At 36.1% G+C, this 25,275-nt stretch overlaps 1 long non-coding RNA gene across 2 annotated transcripts in view; it reads right to left on the bottom strand.

Annotated features, from left to right (window-relative positions):
* Window positions 1–17,122: 17,122 nt before the first annotated feature.
* LOC141384236 (uncharacterized) overlaps window positions 17,123–25,275 on the bottom strand; it is a 94,626-nt gene continuing 86,473 nt past the window's right edge. Inside the window, exon 4 of one of the 2 annotated variants that reach the window (XR_015476049.1) lies at window positions 17,123–17,188. This is a non-coding gene — a long non-coding RNA (uncharacterized LOC141384236). Of the gene's footprint in view, window positions 17,189–17,890; window positions 18,884–25,275 lie in introns of those variants that run through there. The other variant, XR_015476050.1, reaches the window with a different exon arrangement.

The following is a 25,275-nucleotide window of genomic DNA, read 5'->3' as shown; positions in this document are numbered from 1 at the left end:
CGCATGTGTGTACCTACTTAGCTATTTTTGGGGATAAATTTAAATACAAAAGTCAGCAAAACCTCACAAATGCTAAAAAACAACTCCCTTTTGGGGACGTCCTCAATTGCAGAACTGGTAGTGTGTAAATCAATTGTTTTTTTTAAAGCATGCAGAATGCTTTCTGTGAGGGGTAGGTGTAGTTTTAGTATTAGAAAATGTATTTGTAAACTATCTGACTGTATATTAAAGATTTAGTTAGCTAAGTAAACTTCTCTGTGTGTGTTTGCGTGTGTGTGTGTGTGTCTGCTATTGCGTGTTTCCACCAGCAGAGGGAAATGGTGGACAAATAATGGCTGTCTCTCTGAGAATGACTGTAAATGAGACATTTATTTCCCACATATGAAGATTTACAGTTCTTATGTGATGCTTTTGGATACGTCAAATCCAAGTGTTTTGGTTTATTTCAGTGTAGTAAAACTTATAAAGATTTTATGTTTGACTTGAGGCTTGAAGAAAAAGCCCATTGACAATCTCTCCTCCCTGCTGAGATAATAGCTGGAATAAACCCACCAAGAGCTCCGCTGAATAATCCGTGACTCTGATTTCAACAGGCTTGCTAATACAGGGAAAGTTTTCACGCATATTTATTTATTTATTTGCATTTTTGCAATCAGTTTGTTAATATATGAGCACATAGACATAATTAGGATTAATACAGTCTTGAAAAGTGTGTTGCTGAGGAGAGCAGCAGTCAGAAACACTTCAACACTGTTATTTCACTTTCACTGTTAAAAGCATTGCATCTTTACACAAATGCACACTGATGCACACCCAAAACATTTTACAAAAGCATCCTGACTAATATCTAATGATAATTTAGTAAAAAATAAATAAAAGTATAGTTGTCAACTTCAGGTGCTTCAAACATATGGGTCAAAAGTGTTTTAATGCCTTCAGAAATTTTGTAAATAATAATAATTCAATAATTTTTCTTCGGCTTAGTCCCTTTATTCATCAGGGGTCGCCACAGCGGAATGAACTGCAAACTATTCCAGCATAATAATTATTATAATTAACAATAAACAATAATAACATTAATAATAATAATAATAATAATAATAAATAACAATAACAAAAATAATAATTATAAATAAATAAATAAATAATAATAATAATAATTATTATTATTATTATTATTATTATTATTATCATTAATATTATTATTTTAGAAGTTGTATTATTAATAATAATGATAATAATAATCAATAAAAATAATAATTATTAAAAATAACAATAGCAATATGACAATAATATGTAATAATAATACATATTACATAATAATAATAATAACAATTAATAATAATAATAATATTAATAATTAATAATAACAATAACAAGCAATAATAATTATAATAACAATAATAAATAAAAATAATAATTGATAATAATAATAATACGAATAATAATAAATACTTATAATTATAATTGATAACAATAATAATTGATAATAACAATAATAATAAATACGAATAATAATAATTGATAATAATAATAATAATAAATACGAATAATAATAATACTAATAATAAATACTACTAATAATAATTGATAATAATAATTAATAATAATAACTGATAATAATAATAATAATAATAATAACAATAATAAATACTAATAATTATAATTGATAACAATAATAATTAATAATAATGATTGATAATAACAATAATTATAAATACTAAAAATAATAATTGATAATAATAATTGATAATAATAATAATAATAATAATAATAATAATAATAAATACGAATAATAATAATTGATAATAATAATAATTAATAATAATAATTGATAATAATAATACTAATAATAAATACTACTAATAATAATTAATAATAATAATTGATAATAATAATAATAATAATAATAATATTAATAAATACAACTAATGGTAATTGATAGTAATAATAATTAATAATAATAATTGATAATAATAAAAATTAATAATAAAAATATTGATAATAAACACTACTAATAATTTATAAAAAATACTAATACTACTAATAATAATAACTATTATTAACAATAATTGATAGTAATAATAATTAATAATAATAATAAATCATTTTAAATGCACTCTTGTGAATGAATGAACCCACAGCATTTCCTCCAGCTCACACACACGTCCTGCTCCTCCTGAGGTGAAAACACCATTCTCCATTCCTCTGTCTGTGTGTTGAGGAGTTTTATCAGCTAGCTCGGGACCTGATCTGCAGTGAGGCCTTCAGGGGTCAGTTTGAGGAGAGTGTGAGCAAACTGAGACGCTGCACACTATTCAGATCTCAGAAGAGCTAACCTCTGCACTGCTTCCCTACAGCTGTCACACACACACACGCACGCACGCATGCACGCATGCACGCACACACACACACACACACACACACACACACACACACACACACACACACACACACACACACACACACACACACACACACTGTTTGTGTGTTTATATGTGTTTGCAAATGTGTTACATTTGTGCATGTGTACAGACATTTGTGTACGTGTGTGTATTGTGAATGTGTGTGTGCATGTGTGCATATGCATTTTGTGTGTGTGTGTGTGTGTGTGTGTGTGTGTTGGCATGTGTGTCTGTGTCTGTGCATGCACATTTTGTGTGTGTGTTTGCATGTGTGTGTATTTGTATGTGTTTGCATGTATGTGTGTATGTGTGTGTGTGTGTGTATCTATATTTATGCATGTGTGTTTGTGTGTGTGCTTGCATGTGTTTGTGCATGTGCCTTTTTGTATCTGTGTGTGTACGTTTGTTTGTGTGTGTTGCACATTTACGCATGTGTGTGTTTTAGGATGTGTTTGCATGTGTGTGTGCACATTTATGCATGTGTGTGCATGCATTTGTGCATGTGCCTTTGTGTATCTGTGTGTGTGTGCATGCCCCTATGTGTGTGTGCATTTGTTTGTGTGTGTATGTGTGTGCACAGTTATGCATTTGCGTTTGTGTGTTTTTGCTTGCGTTTGTGCCTATGACTTTGTGTGTGTGTATGTGTACATATTTGTTTGTCAACATGTCTGTATGTGTGTCTGCATAAATTATGTGTGTACTTGTGAGTTTGCATGTGTGTGTGCACATTTTGTGTGTGTGTGTGCATAAGTGTTTGTGCATTTGTTTGTGTGTGCTTGTTTGTTTGTGTGTTTAGGTGTGTTTGCATGCGTGTCGTTGTGTGCTTGTATATGCACATTTGTGTTTGCACATTTTGTTTGTGTGTGTGTGCATATATGTGTATTTCTTTGAGTGTGTTTGCGTGTGTGCATGCATGTAATGTATGTGCAATTGTGAGTGTGTGGATGTGTATGAGTACATTCAAGTATGTATATGTGTGTGTGTGTGTGTGTGGCTCTGCAGTGCTGATGTTGGGAGAGTACAGGAAGGTCATATGCCTGTTATCTGATTCGAGGATTGAGACACTAGATTGAGCTGTTCTGTTTCTCCTCAGTCTGGACCCTCTGCATGGTCACTGTCCCTTCTCTTATATTGGGCTCTTGGTAAACAATTCAAATACTATGGATGTTAGATTGGTATCAAGCTTATTGTTTCTCCCAGAAAGCAATATATTAAATGAAAAGGAAATGAAGGCTCAGCATCTGCTTGTCAAATGTTACTCCAGAATAAAATAATCTACAGCACCAAATGAAATCTAAAGGTAAAGCCTCAAACCTATGATCCCACACTCATACACACTCATTCACACACACACTACGGCCAATTTAGTTGATCAATTCCCCTCTAGAGCATGTGTTTTTACTGTGGGGGAAACTGGAGCACCAAGAGGAAATCCACGCCAACACAGGGAGAACATGCAAACTCCACACAGAAATGCCAACTGACCCAGTCGGGACTCGAACCAGCAACCTTCCTGCTGTGAGGCAACAGTGCTAACCACTGAGCCACCGTGCCGCTTATATATAAGACATCAACCCTTATATAAACACTAGTAATATACTATACTATGTGTACTCGGTGTGTCAAAGTGAAGTGATTCTGTTCTGAACATTATTTTGGTATTATTGGACTCTTAAACAGCACATACTGATGGTCATGTTTACATCTCGCTTGCAGTTTTTCTTTGACCTTGACTCGGGGTTGTGTCTGGAATCCTGGAGCTGGACTGATATTGGCAGATGCTATCAGTGGAGTCTCTGATGAGCTCAACATCTGACTCTGAGGACTCACTGCTGGACAAACTCATCACACACACACACATACACACACGCATGCACGCACGCACACACTCACGCACGCACGCATGCAGTCATGCGCACACACACACACACACACACACACACAACCACAGCAGCTCATTTTCATTATTACTGACATCTGTCACTGACTCTACTGAACAAACACAGTTATTAATATGTTGGAGGCGTTCTGGTAAGCGTGTGTATTCTGGCTGTAAACTCCTCCATCTGTGCACTGATCTGGAGAAAACCTTCCTTCATTACATTACTTCACTGCAAAGTTGATGTCCTCGTCAAATCCAATTAAAGTGTTTACGCCCCGAAAAAAATTAAAAAAATTAAAAATAAAATAGAAAGATAAATACATAACAAATATAAAATAAAAGAAAAATAAAGAAAAATAAAAGAAAAAAAATTAAGAAAAAGATTAATAAAAAAACGTATAAAATAAAGAAATAAAACAATTAAACAGAAAATAAAAAAGTATGATAATTAATAAAGTAAAATAAAATGTAAAAATAAATAAAACAAATAGATAAATAAATAAAATAAGAATAAAAAATAAGCATAAATAAAAATAATAACATAAAACTAAATAAAATGAAAAAAATAAGCAAAAGAAATAAACATAAAATAAAAATAGAACGATAATTAAAAAATAATATAAAATAAAATAATACAAATTTATAAAATAAAAAATGTAAATAAAACAAATGAAAATTAATAAATAAAATAAAATTCAAATAAATAAAAATAAAATAATAAATAAAAATAAAAATAACAAAATTAAACGAATAAAATTGAAAGAAAATTCAAATAAAGCAAATAAAGATAAATAAATTAAATGAAATTAAATAATAATAAAATATTAAAAATATTTAATTAAATATATAAAATAAATAAAAATAAAACAAATAAATCATAAAATACATAAATAAAATAATAAAGGAAAATAAAAAAATTACAACATAATAATAATAATAATAATAATAATAATAATAATAATAATAATAAAATTATATATTTACTAAGCCCACATTTATCTAATTATTGTCATCTGAACGCTCAGTCACCGTTTCGCCCTGCTGACCGAAGTTTAACCCCAGGATCTTCAAGAAAGGCTTTTCCTCTCATTAGTGAATGGTAAGCAGCTTTAGATGAAAATGTCTGCAGGACGCTGCTAATGAACTGCTGATGATGGGAAACCTGCACATTTCACACATTATTCACTAGTGTGTTTGACCTCAGAGGAATAAGCAAGGAAATGTGGAAACTAATGCAATGATTTATATACTGTGTGCAGCATCCAGACCTTTTCTTTATTTACATTGCACTGCTGTCAATAGCATGACAAAGTGGTGCATTTAACTGAACGCTTTTACTTCATATCAATGCCAAATATGCAGGGAATCAAAGGCAAAGTGACATTTACCTCCGGAGTTAATGCATCTGAAAGTGCAGTCTTTGTTTTGCTCGGAGGCTAAACTGCTGAAGCTTCATCAAGCTCCATTATGAATAGTAATATCTGTCTTTCCACTGCTGCTCCGGTGAATTGGGGTTTAGGCTTCGACTAACTCAATTTATGATATTAAACATTGGGTTTTTACAGACACGAGGTCCAGAATTAACTGGCAGTGGCACAAATACGGCCATAAATATTTATTACTGCACCTAGAAAACTGGATTTGGCATGATTTTCATTTCACAATCAATATGTTTTTATTTAGTGGCTCATCTTCATGCATATTTTTGGGTCAGTCAAATGGTGAGTCCAACTTTGTCATAACAAATATTATGCTGCTTTTGCAGGGGCAATAATAATAATATATATAAATAATCAAACAAACAAATAAAACATATAAATAAATAAATAAATAAATAAATAAATAAATAAATAAATAAATAAATAAAAAAAAAAATAAAAAAATAAATAAATAAATAAAAAAATAAAAAATAAATAAATAAATAAATAAATACTAAATGTAGCATGTATGTAAGTCCAAATGTCACTTTGTCAAAATGTTTTTGACAATATTTTGAAACAAGAATAGGGGAATCCAACAGTATAAGCACAATTATTACGTTTCTATGCATACCCCCCCCCCCCCATAATAAATAAATTAAAAATAAAATAATTAACAATTTAATGAATTAAATAATAATAGAAAATATATAAATAATATTATAATATTAAATAAAATGGTAAAATAATAAAATAAAATAAGCAAATATATCAAAAAACATATTAAATGTTTGCTTGCAAGTGCAAATGTGACAATGATTTTGACCATTTTTTGACAAAATGCCTCAATTTTCTTGCATCAATTGGTAAATCCAACAGTATCATCACAATTATTATGTTCTTTTTCCATGGGCCACCCAAAAATAGATGAATTAAAAAATAATAAAGTAAAATAAAATAATTAAATAATTAATGAATAAAATAATAATAGAAATTGTAAAAATAATAAAATAAAATACAGAAAATTTATTAAATAAAATATAAGATTAAATAAACAAATAATTAATTAAATGAATGAATAAATAAATAAATGCATGAATGAATGAATGAATGAATGAATGCCTGCAAGTGCATATGTGATTTTGACAAAATTTTTGACAAAATGCCACAATTTTGTTCAGTCAATTGGAGAATCCAACTGTGGAAAATCATCACAATTATTATGTTTCTTTTGCATGGGTCACCCAAAACTAAATGAATTGAAATAAATTATAATAGTTAACTAATTCATAAATAAAATAATAATAGAAAATATAAAAATAATAAATAAAATGGGAACATAATAAAATAAAATAAGCTAATAACAATAAATAAATGAATAAATAAATAAATAAATAAATAAATAAATAAATAAATAAATAAATAAATAAATAAATAAATAAATAAATAATTGCAAGTGCAAATGTCCCTTTGACAATGTTTTTAACAAAATTTTGACAAAAATGCCACAATTTTGTTGCATCGATTGGTGAATCCAACAGTATCATCACAATTATTTTGCACCTCTTGCAAGGGCCTAAAAAATAATAATAATTAAATAAAATACAATTATTTAATTAAATAATAAAATAATATGGGCAGTGGGTGCTCCGGTTTCCCCCACAGTCTAAACACATGTGCTATAGGGCAATTGATGAACTAAACTGACCGTAGTGTATAAGTGTGTGTGATCATGAGTGTGTATAGGTGTTTCCCAGTACTGGGTTGCAGCTGGAAGGGCATCCGCAGTGTAAAACATATGCTGGATAAGTTGGTGGTTCATTCCGCTGTGGCGACCCCTGATAAATAAGGGACTAAGCTGGAGAAAAATGAATGAATAATTAAATGAATGGACACACACCTTTTGCAAAGCTCCCTTGGAATATTAATTATTCTGAAAAGTGCCACAGAAATAAAGTTGAACTGAACTGAACATCATATATGTTTACAGTGCACAGCCTTCACACTCCGTTGGCTTTAAATGTGTGTGTGTGTTGTTTTTGAAGAGTTGTGCTGTGAATGATTGCTGGTCACTGGAGCTCATGAATGAGTCTTCATCCGAGTGTGAGTCCACCAGAGATCTCCAGCCCATCAGACGCAGTGTGTGTTTGTCACTCCAGTGGACAGCACATCTACACAGTGCTAGAGCTAATGAGCCGGATACTGCACATAGACACACACACACACAGACACACACACGCACACACGCACACACACACACACACACACACAAGCACACGCACGCACACACACACACACACACACACACACACACACATGAACACACACACGCACATATACATTAATACACACACACTCTGAAACTGTCCTGAGATCAGAGATGAGGGCCGCTTGCTGACTAATGTAGCATCATGCCAGCCGGCAGAGAGTGGCACAGGCCTCGTGCTGAGCCCATCATCTGCAGGAAACCTGCGAAATGGGACATCGTTTCATGGTCCGGCAGTTTCCCTCTTACTTTTCCATCCGGAGAAAAGTGTGAAGAAGAAAACCCCAAACATGAGTTCATGATCAAATGAAACTTTAATGACCTGTTGACTGTGAAACTGCAGAAGCGTTTGCATGATGTGTATTTGCAGACATGAATGACTCTTGTTGAGTTACTTTACTCAGGTGCAGCATGTCCACCTCTCAGATGATACAACAGGTAAAAACTAAACAACTGCATAACAACAAGCTGGAAAAAACTGAAGACTGCACAGCATCAGTGCCCTAGCAACCACTGTCATTTCCACCCTACACACAAACATATATCCAATTGATAGAAACAAGGCATTATCAATCACTCACAACACCCTAGCAACAGCATAGCAATTTCCTAGAAACCACCTGAATTACTTTAGCAAATCCATAGCTTTGCCTTTGATTCCACACAGTACATGGTAACAACTGCATGGCAACATCCAAGCAACCAACCCAAATACCTTAGCAACTGCTTAGCAACACCTTAGTAACCACAAAACTCGCTGTAACAATACATAGCATTGTCTTAAAAACTAACCAGTACATGTTAACAACTTCATAGCAACATCCAAGCAACCAACCCAATTACCTTAGCAACAGCTTAGCAACGCCATAGTAACCACTGAACACTATAACAATGCATAGTGTTGTCTTAGAATCTAAGCAGTACATGGTAACAACAGCATAGCAACACCCAAGCAACCAACCCAAATACCTTAGTAACTGCTTAGCAACGCCCTAGTAACTACCCAAAACACTTTAGCATCATCTTAGAAACTCACAGGTACGTGTTAACAACTTCATGGCAACATCCAAGCAACAAACCCAAATACCTTAGTAACTGCTTAGCAACACCCCATTAACCACCCAAAACACTTTAGCATTGTCTTAGAAACTAACCAGTACATGTTAACAACTGCATAGCAACACACAAGCAACCAACACAAATACCCTAGCAACTGCTTAGCAACACCCCAGTAACTACCCAAAACACTTTAGCATTGCCTTAGAAACTAACCGGTACATGTTAATAACTGCATGGCAACACCCCAGCAACCAACCCAAATACCTTAGCAACTGCTTAGCAATGCCTTGGTAATCACCCAAAACACTTTAGCATTGTGTTAGAAACTAACCAGTACATGTTAACAACTTCCTAGCAACATCCAAGCAACCAACCATATTACCTTAGCAACTGCTTAGCAACGCCTTAGTAACCACCAAACACTCTATGACAAAGCTTAGTGTTGTCTTAGAAACTAACCAGTACATGGTAACAATTGCATGGCAACACCCAAGCAACCAATCCAAATACCTTAGCAACTGCATAGCAACGCCTTAGTAACTACCCAAAACCCTTTAGCATTGTCTTAGAAACTAACCAGTACATGTTAACAACCTCATAGCAACATCCAAGCAACCAACCCAAATACCCTAGCAACTGCTTACCAACACCTCAGTAACTACCCAAAACCCTTTAGCATTGCCTTAGAAACTAACAGGTACATGTTAATAACTGCATGGCAACACCCAAGCAACTAACCAAATACCTAAGCAACTGCTTAGCAACGCCTTAGTAATCACCCAAAACACTTTAGCATTGTGTTAGAAACTAACCAGTACATGTTAACAACTTCATAGCAACATCCAAGCAACCAACCCTATTACCTTACCAACTGCTTAGCAACGGCTTAGTAACCACCAAACACACTATGACAAAGCATAGTGTTGTCTTAGAAACTAACCAGTATATGGTAACAATTGCATGGCAACATCCTTACAACCAACCCACATACCTTGTTAACTGCTTAGCAACGCCTTAGTAACAACCCAAAACACTTTAGCATTGCCTTAGAAACTAACCAGTACATGTTAATAACTGCATGGCAACACTCAAGCGAAAGACTCAAATACCTTAGCAACTGCAAAGCAATACCCTAGCAACCAGACAAATGCCCTGGATATCAGTCACCCGAAATGCTACATTTGGATCCTTCAGTAAGCGCAGCTGCACAGTTAAACATGATCTCCGGCAAAGCTGCATCATCGCTGAACTGAATTCACTCCAGAATTGATTAATTTTTGATTCATTCATGTTTTTATTTCCACTTTGCTTTGAAACTTTTCTATTGTATAATGTCACATGCCAAAAACTGTGCCATGACCTGAAACAACCCAAGCTCATTCTGAAAAAGTAGCCCCGCGGACGTTTCTGGAGACCGCGATTTACGTGGCCGGAGGTACGTATGGACGCGTTTAGTTTTTTTCGAGCGAACGCTGCGGGGCGGTGTGGCGCCGCTCCGCTCCTCCTCTTCGCGCTCGCCGGCCGACGGCTCGCCTCCGAGTGGAGGGCTTTCCCGATGCAACCAGTTTGTCCGCTTAGCTCACAGCGTTGGAGCCGGCCGCGGGGACGACGACTGGGATCGAGTCCGGGGAACAGCCAACACAATCTCACGGCAATTCGTAACTTTTTCATTTAGTGGCTAATTCGTATGAATTCATACGATCTAATTCATACAATTTAGTACGATTTGCTTATCCCCCAATGACAGTTGGGGTTAGGGGTGGGGTCAGGTGCCACGCCTCCTTTTTAAAATCGTACCATTTCGTACGACTGAATTCGTACGAATTAGCAACTAAACTGGCAAAACGTAAAATACTAAGTTTTCTCGTGAGATCAGGCTGGAACAGCAGGTTCCAGAAATCAGGTAAGATTAAAAAACGGAATCCGAAAAATAAGGGCGAGAACGTGGCGGGATCCTAAAACGCGGTCGAAATCGAAGACGAGAGCTTTGGCTTTTTTTGTTTTGTTTTTCTGGACGGCTTTTGCAAACCGTCGCTCGGGTTTAGGGAAGGAGGAGGGAAGGAAGAGGAGGGCGGCCGGGTCGGCGAAAACAAAAAACGCTCGAATACGTACCTCCCGTGACGTATCTCGCGGTCCGCAGAAACATCCGCGGGGCTACGTTTCCACAATGAGCCCGGGTTGACCTTAAAGCCATATGAAACTGGTTTTATAACGGAGCACACTTCACATGAAGCTCCTGAGTGCTACATTTGTGAGACCAATATTAATTTAAACTACATCTTCCCTCATTTTCTCTAACACACACATCACACAAACTGAAAGCGGTCCAAAAGGTTTTCACAGCTTCAGCAGCTCGGCTCCCCGTGGATTTGGACTCTGTGGAACAAGGATCTTCTTGACCAGTCAGAGCTCTTATTTCATGTCAGCCTCTGGACGTCTGGCGTGGGGATAAGTCTATTCAGAGGTTAGCCAAACGCCAGTCGGTTTTCAGTCTCCAAGCTCTGGACTCGGACTCCTCGTTCCCATCAGATGTAAAGCACAGAGTCTCTCTCTGAAGCAGTGACATTGGCTGGTCAGCGTTTCAGTTTCCCGAAGAGAAAGAAAGCAAGATTGGTATCTCACCTTCAAGGGCCCAGAGGAAAATTACATTTAAATTTGAGATTGGCGACCCTCTTCTCCTTCGGAGCATTGTGAAAATGAAATTAATGGCCCATGGGTACGACTCCAGGGTCTGAGGAGAGAGATGAATCAAAAAGAGCATTCATTTTTTTTTTTTTTTGCTGTGAAGGAAATGTATAGGTGACTTTCTGGGAACGGAGAGAGGAATGAAGGCCAAGAACGTTCAAAAACACGACGTAATTGAGATGGAGGGGAAGCCGGAGATAGAGCGAGGAACAGAAGGAAAGTCTTGATATTTGCTCTTTCCCCCCTCTAGCTGTAATTAACACAGGCTGGCTCTCTCCATAAATCAACACCTGTGCAGCTTTCACAACAGCTTCACCACAGCTTCCCTCTGGAGGGCCATCAGAAGACCTCAGCGTGAGCACATTCATCTGCAGCTTCTACTAACTTGTAAAAATTATTTCAGCCAAAGTAAGACCCAAAAATGTCATGTGACCTGACCTTTTATTTTGGAATATCAGCATGAGTCTGCTCCAGATTGCAGCTACCGCCAATTTATACAGGAGTTCAAGTGAACTCAAGTTGATCTGTATAGTCGCAATAATCATCGTTCCAAAGCAGCCTTACAAAATCTGCCTGCTAATACATTACAGTCAAAATCAGAAAAGTGAAGGAGTTGTGTTTAGGGTGGACAGTTAACCAACAAAATAACAACATAGTCAATATATTTAATATATAGTTATCTTTATACAATATACAGTTGAAGTCAGAATTATTAGCCCCCATTTGAATTTGTATTATATTTCCCAAACGATGTTTAACAGAGCAAGGAAATTTTCACAGTATGTCTGATAATATTTTTTCGGTAACCCTTTACAATAACAGTACATGAATAATGATGTATTAATATGTAAACTAAACATTACTTTATTATGAATGAATGATGAGTTAAGGTATGCACTAATTATGAATTAACTTTAACTACAACATGATTCACATGAGTTCATGTGTGAATAATGGCTACCTTAATTACTTGTTAGTTCATGATTGTTTGTTAATTAATGTATTAATTACCACATTAGTTTATGCTTAATTTAACCATGATGAACTCATGATATGTTAATGTATAATTATGTTGTGACTTTACTTGGAGGGGCACATCATCATTAATTGATTCTTAACTATTCATGAACTCCTTATGCACGTCCAACTAGTGAGTTTACACTGAATAACAATAGAAAAGTGTTCTGTCAACATCAACATGAAGAGGAGTTCATAAGTAGTTAAGGATGAGTTAATAGTGATGTGCCCCTCCAAGTAAAGTCAAGACATAACTATACATTAACAGCTCATGAGTTCATGTTGGTTACATTTAGCCTAAACTTAAATGTTAATTAATACATTAATTAACAACATGTACTAACAAGTAATTAAGGTAGTCGTTATTTACACATGAACTCATGTGAATCATGTTGTAGTTAAAGTTAATTCATAATTAGTGCATACCTTAACTCATCATTAATTCATAATAAAGTAATGTTTTAGTTTACATATTATTAGATCATTATTCATGTACTGTTATTGTAAAGTGTTACCATTTTTTCTTCTGGAGAAAGTCTTGTATTATTTCGGCTAGAATAAAAGCAGTTTTAAATTTTTTAAAAGTCATTTTAGGGTCACAATTACCAGCCCCTTTAAGCTAATTTTATATTTGACTGTCTACAGAACAAACCATCGTTATACAATAATTTGCCTTATTACCCTAACCTGCCTAGTTAACCTAATTACCTTAGTGAAGCCTTTAAATGTCACTTTAAGCTGTATAGAAGTGTCTTGAAGAATATCTAGTCTAATATTATTTACTGTCATCATGACAAAGAGAAAATAAATCAGTTATTAGAGATGAGTTATTAAAACTATTATGATTAGAAATGTGTTGAAAAAATCTGCTCTCTGTTAAACAGAAATTGGGGAAAAAATAAAACAGGGGGGCAAATAATTCTGACATCAACTGTATATGGCCAGTTCTCCACTGAGTGGTACATTACAGTACAGTACTGGTCAGTACGGGTCCCCTTTATCAGGCTTGCGTTTCCACTGCCCAATGGTACTCTTTTGGTGGGCTTGTGTGCGACAGAAAGTTTCAGTCGACATCATAGACAAACAATAGAACAGGCGTGTAGTCATTGCATGCAAATTGTAAGTGTTGAGGGTACAAACAAGTTCACAACAACAACAACAACAACAAAAGAGACACTTTTGCTTTGTTTCTGCAGTCCAGGGGCTGATTTACCGCTGTGAATGTAATCATGGTCACCAGTGAGACGTCTGCTCTACATGACGTCGCACACACACGAGGGAGCAGCTGAGCATGTGAACATCTGATGCCTGAGATTGAGAAGTGTGCTGAGCTGCTGAGGTTTGCAGGATTTAAGCCCTGATCAGATCACACATCTGCAAACATTGTGCAAACACGTGTGCGATCTGCTGTCAGATCTCTAATCTGGCTGATTAATACTTTCTTTTGCTTTTGAAAGCAGTTTTTACCTTAGCAACTAAACTGTCCAATCACATTAGAAAAAGAAGCACCCTAGCAACAGTGCAAAACACCCTAGTAAATGAATAGGAACAAACTAATGCTAAATCTTATTGTGGGGTAGTTATTTATTTATTTGGGCCGATAAGTAGCAACCTAGCAACCATGTAAAACACCTTAGCAACACCTTAGAAACTTAACAGCAACTCATACAGAATATCATTAAGGGGTGGACTTTTAATTTGGGCCAATATGAAACGACCTAGCAACCATGTAAAACACCTTAGCAACACTCTAAAAACTTAATAGCGACACACTTATGCAGACAATTACTGAGGGGTGGAGTCTTCTGATTTGGGCCAATATGAAACGACCTAGCAACCATGTAACATAAGTTAGCAACTACCTAAAAACTTAATAGCAACACACTTTATGCAGACAATTATTAAGGGGTGAAGTCTTCTGATTTGTACTAATATGAAATGACCTAGCATCCCTAGCAACATTAAACAACCTAGCAACCATGTAAAACACCTTAGCAACACCCTAAAAACTTAATAGCGACACACTTATGCAGACAATTACTGAGGGGTGGAGTGTTTTCATTTGGGCCAATATGAAATGACCTAGCAACCATGTAAAACACCATAGCAACACCCTAAGCGTAATAGCGACACACTTATGCAGACAATCACTGAGGGGTGGAGTCTTTTCATTTGGGCCTATATGAAATGACCTAGCAACCATGTAAAACACCTTAGCAACACCCTAAAACGTAATAGCGACACACTTATGCAGACAATTATTGAGGGGTGGAGTCTTCTGATTTGAACTAATATGAAATGACCTAGCAACCCTAGCAACATGAAACAACCTGTCAACCATGTAAAACACCTTAGCAACACCCTAGAAACTTAATAGCGACACACTTATGCAAAATATTATTGGTTTGATTTGGGCTAATATGAAATGACCTAGCAACCATGCAAAACACCTTAGCAACACCCAAGAAACACACTAATACAGAATATTAATGACAAGGTGAGCTCTTTTTATTTGGGCCAATGAGAAACAAGCGTGGAACCAAGTAAAATACCTTAGCAACACCCTAGCAACTTAAAAGCAATTCATTTATACATGATATTATAGAGGGGTAAACTGTTTTGGTTGGGGTAAATAAGAAACAACATGTCAACTGTGTAAAACACCTTAGCAACACACTAGAAAACTAATAGTGACACACTTATACCTAATGTTGTTGATAGGAGTCTTTTGCTTCAGGCTAATAAAGAACAACCTAGCAACCATGTAAACCATCTTAGCAACACCCTAACAACTTAAAAGCAATTCATTTATACAGAATTTAATTGAGGGGTGGAGTCTTTTGATATAAGCTAATAAAAACCAGCCTAGCAACTAATGTAAATCACCTTAGCAATACCCTACAAACTTTATAGCAACACACTTATGTAAAATATTAGTGAGTGGTGGTCTCTTTTGATTTGAAGCAATAAGAAAAAAACCTAGCAACCATCTAAAACACCTTAGCAACACCCTAGAAACACACTTAGAATAATATTGACGAAGTGTTTTTTTTGTTTTTTTTTTGTTTAGGCCAATAATAAACAACCTGGCAACCACGTAAAACACCCTAGCAACAGACTAGACACTTAATAGCAACACACTTATACTGGATATCATTGAGGGATGGGCTTTGTTATTTGAGCCAATACGAAACAACCTAGCAACCATTTAAACCACTTAGCAACACCCTAGAAACCTAATAGCAACACACTTGTTCAAGATATTACGGGGTAGTGGGCTCTTTTGTTTAAGGCAAATAAGAAACAACCTAGCAACCATGTAAAACACCCTAGCAACTTCATACAAACACACGGACACAGAAAAGAGGATGGATTCTTTGGATTTGGTCCAATAGGAAACAACCAATTAGCAACTATTAAAAATCAACCTAGCAACATAAAAGCAACACACTAATGTAGAATATTCTGAAGGGTGGTGTCCCTTGATTTGAGAAATTTTAATAAATGTAGACATCTGGAATTAATTCTTGTACATCAAATAAATGAACAAACAGCTCATTTAAGGCTTTTGTTAATACTAATAGACAGAAGTCTACTGTACCCACTGTGATGAGTGTTCGGGATTCAGAAGCGGGAACAGTCTAAATGGAGCAGATTAAACATAAATAACAGTAAGTGTGGATGAACGTTGAAGCGAGTTTTTGAAAGTAGCACAAACAGAAGAAATCAGAGAAGGCTTGATCTCTCCAGTGCAGCGTGTTTCTTCAAAGGCATCGCAGCTCTTGTGTAAAGGCACTGAGGCAGTAGACTAGCTTAAAGAAGGGCTGTTAGAAGATACTTTAGAGAGGTTCATGCCTAAAACAAATGAAGAAAGTCTGCATGTCGATGTAGGACATACCCTCCGGTTTATTCATATTAGAGCCTTAATCTTTAGAACTTTAATATTAACCAGCATCAAATCACTGCCTTAAAGGGGTAGTTCACTCAGAAAACTGTCTATCTGTCTGTCTGTCTGTCTGTCTGTTTGTCTCTATCTATCTATCTATCTATCTATCTATCTATCTATCTATCTATCTATCTATCTATCTATCTATCTATCTATCTATCTATCTATCTATCTATCTGTCTGTCTGTCTGTCTGTCTGTCTGTCTGTCTGTCTGTCTGTCTGTCTGTCTGTCTGTCTATCTATCTATCTATCTGTCTCTCTGTCTATTTATCCATCCACCTGTTTCACCATCTCTTTATCCATTCCTCACCATATCCATTCATCTATCTATCCATCCATTTAACCATTAATCTCTTTCTCCATCCATCCATCCATCCACCCATCCATCCATCCATCCATCCATCCATCCATCCATCCATCCATCTATTTGTTAATCCATGCACCTGTTTCTCCATCTCTTCATCCATTCCTCCATCTATTTATCTAAGTCTGTCCATCCGTCCATCCATCTAAACAAACAAACAAACAAACAAACAAACAAACAAACAAACAAACAAACAAACAAACAAACAAACAAACAAACAAACAAACAAACAAACTTTCATCTATCTATCTGTTTCTCCATCTCTTTATTCATCTGTCTCACCATCCATCCATCCATCCGTCCGTCTGTTCTTCCATCCACCTGTTTCTCCATCTCTTCATCCATTCCTCCATCTATCTGTCTGCCTCACCATCTATTCATTAATCCATCCATCCATCCAAACAAACAAACAAACAAACAAACAAACAAACAAACAAACAAACAAACAAACAAACAAACAAACTAACAAACAAACCTCTATCTATCTGTTTCTCCATCTCTTTATCCATCTGTCTCACCATCCATCCATCCATCCATCCATCCATCCCTCTGTCTGTTCTTCCATCCACCTGTTTCTCCATCTCTCTATCCATTCCTCCATCTATCTATCCACATCCATCCATCCATCCATCCATCCATCCATCCATCCATCCATCCATCCATCCATCCATCCATCCAAACATTCATCTATCAATCTGTTTCTCCATCTCTTCATCCATTTCTCCATCTATCTGTCTGTCTCACCATCTATTAATCAATCAATCAATCAATCAATCAATCAATCAATCAATCAATCCATCCATCCATCCATACAGTCCATCCATTCACACCTTGGTCAAGAAAAATACAGAATGTTCTTTTAATCATGAATCATAATTTTTTCTTCTTCAAAAGTATCATTTCTATGACAACAGCAAAATAAACAATCAAATGGAATAATCCTTTTGAATAATTATAAATAAATCTACATATCCATATTAAGTAAAAATGAAATGTGCACCACATCACGAACTAAAATTGCATTTAACTGGTTATGCACTATTTAAAGACCAATTATACTTCTCAAAATACTCCACAAATAATGCTTTAATGTTTGCCCCTTTTAGGCTTTGATTCTAATTTAGCGATTTTGGCTTTAAATTTAAATGAGATTGTGCTCTTTTTAAAAGAGGGTGGAGCTACAAATGCCTGTGTGTCAGCATAGTGGCAGATTCAGAAAACAAGACTGACCTCAGAGAGATGGTCATATGTGGGTGGGGCTTTCCCTGTCTGATGACATGTTTTGATCAAGTCTGATTGTGACAAATACAATTAGTTCACCATTATAAGCTGGTTATATTTACATATCCACTGTGTTTTAACCTCCTTTAAAAGTGATTTTTAGATAATAGCTCCCCTTTAATCAACAACAAAAAACGTAAATAATAATAATATGCTCATGGTGGCCTCAGGATGCAGGATGGTCATTGTGTTGCAGCCATCGTTCTCCTCTGTGGTCAGTGTGACTGTAGCTTCCAGAGATTATGATGGAGCTCCTGCTCCGTGTCCAAGATAAGCCTTAAATACCATCAATCAAAACCTACTTTAAACCATATTTTGGCTGTCGCTCAGACAGCATCGATCGCGCTCACACTCCAGAGCCTTCCTTCCTCAGAGCCGCTGTTTGATTGGTGATTCAGCTTGACAGGCCTTTTTTTTCCCACTCACGTTCTTCCGCTCACAAGCATTGATTAGTGAAGATCGCTCGCATGCTCGGTGTCAATCTCACACTCTCACGGCATGGAAATCTGACAGGCGCAGCTGCCGATCTGAGGAGGATCTGGAGGAACAGGCAATGCTCCTGAGAGGAAATGAAGGTGAGAGTGATTCCTCATGGGCTGAAACACTCCATTTACAAAGCCTCTTCACTCCCAGCAACACCTTCCTCCACTAAACACTTGCTTTCCTCACAGTAATCAACTCTGCTGTGGGGGAAAACAGTTTAAAACTGCAGCGGGCCGAGCTCCTCGTCATTCGGAAAGCCTGAGAGAGTACATTTTTTGGCCTGTGTTGACTTATTTACTGCTGTAAAAGAGAATGTGCAGAAGTGTTGGACTTATAGTCAGGAGTGCAACTGCACATTTACTGATGGGTATGCGGCTTCAACTTTTGCGTGCCTCCCTTCAATCCAACTATATTTTAAAACAGGCAAGTGATAAAATGTGGAAAATATTTCCATCAATAAATTAAAGATATTTTTTCATAAAGAAATCAATATGCTTCATACTATTTCAGTTGTGTTCAGAACTGCGAAACTGTATTTTTTGAAGTAGTAAAAGGTATAATTACATTAAGCATGTTAAGTCGCAAAGAAATGCATCTCATACCACCCCAAATTTCTTCTCAATTTAATTTTCCCTCACTAAATGATTATAGCACCTTGACTAGCCTTGCTTTTGGACTTTTTGTACTACATTTGTCAAAACAAAATGATAGACATGGGAGTCCTAAAGGGCAAAAGGACATTGCAATTACTTCTCACATGCATACTGTGAGAAGTGTAAGGTCTGTCTTTGCAAGAACAATTGACTGAAACTGCTAAAAGTGAAATAAAAAAGACTGTCAAATGTTTAGTGTAAAAAAAAAACAGAAACAAACTGTGTGAAATGTTCTATTTAATTGAAATGTTATAACTTTGTTTGTAGCTACAATTAAAATATTTTTGAGCTAAGAAGTTACCAAAAGACCTGATGAATCAATATGATACATAATAAATTCATAAAAATATGTATATGGTATGAAAAATGGGGGGGAGGGGTGGAATGATTTTTTAATTTAATAAAATACAATATTATACGCGTATAAAATGCTAAATAAACATTTTTAACAATATATATATATATATATATATATATATATATATATATATATATATATATATATATATATATATATATATATATATATATATATATATTACTTGAAACTTTTAATATGGATAATTTCAAAAATAGTTTTGGCACAATGGCGCCCCCCATGTGTGGCTTTCCTATGCGCCGCATATACTGCATACCCCCTTTTTGCGCCACTGCTTATAGTGTGCCCAGATACCATACGAATGTGGGCCACTTATGCAGCACTGGTGGTATTTCTTTGGCCCAGACAAAATGAATGTGAGCCTGAAGTGGCCCACTTGTACAATGCCAGAGGGGAGGCAAATATTCAAATTCATATATGGGCCATTTAAGGCAAATATTTGCCACTTATAGCAAAATGTAATCTGAATGTGAGCCTAATGTGGCCCATGTGGAAATTGACCAATTTGGCCCAAATGACAGAGGATGAATGTGGGCCACAGTTGGCAAAAATGTGGCATGGTCATTTAAGGGTGATCTGTGTCTAAACTTAAAGTGCCTCACATGTGTAGGTGCAAATGTGGACCGCCCTAGAGCCATCATTCCATTCAGTATGTGGTCCAGTATGTGGGTCAGAATAAAAGTTCTGGTTCATTTGGTTGAATTCTGGCTGATATGTGATAGTGTTCTGGCTTAATTGTGGCCCAGATCTGGCAAACAGGAGCGGACCACCCAAGTGCCATCATTCCATGCTGTATGTGGGCCGGATGTAAGTGTCTGGTGTGGGCCGGATTTGAACCACATGAATTTTGCTAGCTGGGTGGAGTTTTGGACCGTATGTGTGCATAGTGAGCAGATTGTTTGATTGATTTTTTTTTTATTGAAAAACACAAATAAACTATCTTTAACAATTCAATTATTTTATCTGCAGTGGACTGAGCTGCTTGTCATTCAGAAAACCTCTGGGAGAGTACATTAGCTGGCCTGTGTTGACTTATTTACTGCTGTAAAAGAGGATGTGCTGAGGTGTTGAACTTATAGTGTGCCCAGATAGCATACGAATGAGGGCCACTTTAGGCAGTTATGCGGCACTGGTGGTCTTCCTTTGGCCCAGACAAAATGAATGTGAGCCTGAAGTGGCCCACTTTTACAATGCCACAGGGGAGGCAAATATTCAAATTCATATATGGACCATTTAAGGCAAATATTTGCCACTTATAGCAAAATGTAATCTGAATGTGAGCCTAATGTGGCCCATGTGGAAAATGACCAATTTGGCCCAAATGACAGAGGACAAATGTGGGCCACAGTTGGCAAAAATGTGGCATGGTCATTTAAGGGTCTAAACTTAGTGGCTCACAGGTGTAGTTGCAAATGTGGACCGCCCTAGAGCCATCATTCCATTCAGTATGTGGTCCAGATGTAAGTGTCTGGTGTGGGCCAGAATAAAAGTTCTGGTTCATTTGGTTGAATTCTGGCTGATATGTGATAGTGTTCTGGCATAATTGTGGCCCAGATCTGGCAAACAGGAGCGGACCGCCCAAGTGCCATCATTCCATGCTGTATGTGGGTTGGATGTAAGTGTCTGGTGTGGGCCGGATTTGAGCCACATGAATTTTGCTAGCTGGGTGGAGTTTTGGACCATTTGTGTGCATAATGAAAAGTTTGTTTGACTGATTTTTTTATTGAAAAACACAAATAAACTATCTTAAAAAAAATTAATTAATAAATAAATTATATTTTATTTATTTAAATAAATAAATATATATATATATATATATATATATATATATATATATATATATATATATATATATATATATATATATATATATTGTTTTTTTTTTTTATCTGCAGTGGACTGAGCTGCTCGTCATTCAGAAAACCCCTGGGAGAGCACATTAAATGGCCTGTGTTGACTTATTTACTGCTGTAAAAGGGAATGTGCTGAGGTGTTGAACTTTTAGTATGAATCACTTGCAAGATAAAATAAAGCCACAATTTTATGACCTCTTTAAAGAACCCTAGTTAAGCTGTTGAAAAGTGGTTATTGCAGTCACTAACTGCACTGATGCTATGAAGGCTGTATTTTTATAGGTTTTATGCAGCACTTCCAGTTTTCAGGTTTCAAAGACTGAGAATGGATTTAGCAATGCAGCAGAATTTGGACTTTTATTGGTAAGGATTTTGCACTGATTCATTAAAATATTAATTGAATGATTAATTAAAATCAATTGTTCAAAGCGCTCATTAATGAACAGCGTGAGTCAATCATTTAACTGATTTGTTTTAAAAAGTAATTAACTTAGGAAAAAACTATAAGTGAATCCCTGAGTTATTAATCTAAACTTTTTAGTTAAAATTCATTCAATAAATGACTCTTAAGTGAGTCAGTAAATCATTCATTCATCTGATTTGTTCGAAACACCAATTCATTCAGGAGCAACTTGTGAGAGAATCAGTCGTACGACTACTTTGCTCAAAATGCCGATTCATTGAATAATGACTCACAAGTGAGTCAAAGAATCATTCAATCAACCCATCTGTTCAAAACACTGACTCATTGATGAGCAACGTAGAATTGAGCCACTGATTCATTCATTCAACTGACTTTTTAAAAACAGCTGATTTATTCAGTGTTGAATTATGAGTAAGTGAATGAATCATTAATTCATCTAATTTGTCCAAAACACTGACTCATTTAGGAGCAACTCATTTGTGATTCAATGAATCATTCAAATATTGTGTTCAAAACACTGAATCATTACCAGACAACTTATAATTGAGTCATTCGTTTAACCAATTCATTAAACAATTTATTCAGTCAAAAAAAAAAACTCGAGCAAAACTTTGAATCATTCATTTAACCCTTTTGTTCAAAATACAGATTCATTCATGAGTCAGTTAATCATTCACCTGATTTGTTTGTACACAGACTTGTTCTAAAACAACTCATAAGTGAATCAATGAATCAGTCAAGTCACTGAATTATTCATTTAGCTATTTAGTTCAAAATACTGGTTCATTCAGTAATTCCTCATGAGTGAGTCAAAGAATCATTCATCCAACCAATGTGCTCAAAACACTGAACCATTGATTTAAAAACTTATAACTGAGTCACTGATTCATTCATTCAACTGATTCAAAAATATTCAGTCAGGAACAACTTGAATAAATCACTGAATCATTATTTAGTTCAAATGCTGACTCATTCAGTAACTACTCATGAGCAAGGCAATGAATCATTTATTTAACTGGTTTATTTGAATACTGAGTCATTCTGGAACAACTCTTAAGTGAATCAATAAACCAGTCAAGTCACTGAATCATTGTTTAGCTCAAAATGCTGATTCACTCAGTAATGACTCATGAGTAAGTCAATGAATCATTCGTTCATCTGATTCGTTCAAAACATTGATTCATTCAGTGACAACTCTTAAGTGAGTCACTGACACATTCCTTTAGTTGAGTCATTCAAAACACTGATTCATTCAGGAACAGATCTGCTATTCAAATCAAACTAATCTAAACTTAGCACTGACATCAGTCATGTATTACCATTAAAAAGTCCAAAAAACTGCTGGAATAATCCACAACCATAGAAAATTATTTGTGGAAACTTGTCAGTGGAGAGGCGGGGCTTCTTTATAGAGGAGGGCGGGGTTATCAGACTGCATGACAAGATAACAGTGCAATAAGTAGTGCTTCATACTTTGGTTTTGTGTTAGTTTAATTAGTGTTTTTGCGCAGGTGCAGTAGTGCAGAAGAGCTGCTGCACATGTAATAAATCATCAGTCAGCGGATGACAGCTCTAAACGAGCACTGTCATTGGACGAGACAAGTACATCACTTTGTGTGTTAGTAAGTTGAGGCTCTGCCACGCCATCTGCGCACATTAAACTCTGCTCCAGCTGATGTGTGTGTATATTTGCGAATTCACAGCAGTGAGAAGGACTGCCGATTTATGCCATTAAGGGAGAAATGAATTGCTTGTTATCTAGGGCTGATAAATTTCTGACTGCTCGTCGTTACAGCGTTCTGCTTCATTCAGTTCCTCTGCTGCGCTTTCCTTAAAGCTAGCATGACAGCTGTGTTGATGATGGAGGTGTTAGGAGCATGCACTCTTAAAAATAAAACTTTTCTACGGGCGTGAAGAAACTTTAACATGAAACTTTCCACTGCACTAAAGTTCTAGAAGGTGAGATTTTTATAAAAACTGTCTCAATATATTTCCTCGCAGAACTGGAGAACTGAACATTTATTTTTCATTGGACTCAGTGAAAATCATATTTTGAAATATTATTAAAATCAACAAAATTCATTCATTTTTTTTCAGCTTAGTCCCTTTATTAATCTGGGGTCGCCACAGTGGAATGAACCGCCAACTTACCCAGCAAGTTTTTAAGCAGCGGATGCCCTTCCAGCTGCAACCCATCTCTGGGAAACATCCACACTCACATTCACACACACACTCATACACTACGGACAATTTAGCCTACCCAATTCACCTGTACCGCATGTCTTTGGACTGTGGGGGAAACCGGAGCACCTGGAGGAAACCCACGCGAAGGCAGGGAGAACATGCAAACTCCACACAGGAACCTAGGTTCGAACCAGCAACCCAGCGACCTTCTTGCTGTGAGGTGACAGCACTACCTACTGCACCACTGCCTCGCCCAAAAAATCAACACAATCTCACGGCAATTCGTAACTTTTTCAATTAGTGGCTAATTCTTACGAATTCGTACGATCTAATTCGTACATTTTAGTAAGATTTGCTCATCCCCCAATGACGGTTGGGTTTAGGGGTGGGGTTAGGTGCCACGCCTCCTTTTTAAAATCGTAAAATTTCTTACGACTGACTCATACGAATTTGTACGAATTAGCCACTAAACTGCCAAAACATAAAATACTTACGTTTTCTCGCGAGATCAGGCTGATTAAAATATATACGCTTTATGAATGTCTGAGTTCACTAGATTCTTTCAGGGGAGCATCCGGCTCTGTGAGCTCTTAAACTCCTCCAGAAACTGAACCTGGATGACGGAGGCTTTCAGCAGTGCTTCTGATTGAGCCCAGCCCAGGTTGATGAACTTTTTGTCTGTGTTGACTGGAGGCTTTCCTCAAGGACACCAACAAAAGGTGTACGTCACAATCACGCCCCACAAAAGCAAAAGAAATCTTGTGAAAAGAAATATTGTGGAAGTATTGTGGCGCAGGATGTCTATTCGCGCGTTTGCATTGACTTAACATGTAAATCCCTCACGCCTTATGCGCGTTTCACGTCTGGTGTGAATGCAGCATAACAATAGCAAAAGTGGATTCAGACACGCCCTTAATGCTTTTGTGCCCTGCGCTTTGCACTTTGCGCATGGATTGTCAAAACAGAGCCCTAAAT

The sequence above is a fragment of the Danio rerio genome, chromosome 1 (assembly GCF_052040795.2).
Source record: "Danio rerio strain M-AB ecotype USA chromosome 1, GRCz13ab, whole genome shotgun sequence".
Classification (NCBI taxonomy): domain Eukaryota; kingdom Metazoa; phylum Chordata; class Actinopteri; order Cypriniformes; family Danionidae; genus Danio; species Danio rerio.
This window is presented reverse-complemented; position numbering and strand designations above follow the sequence as displayed.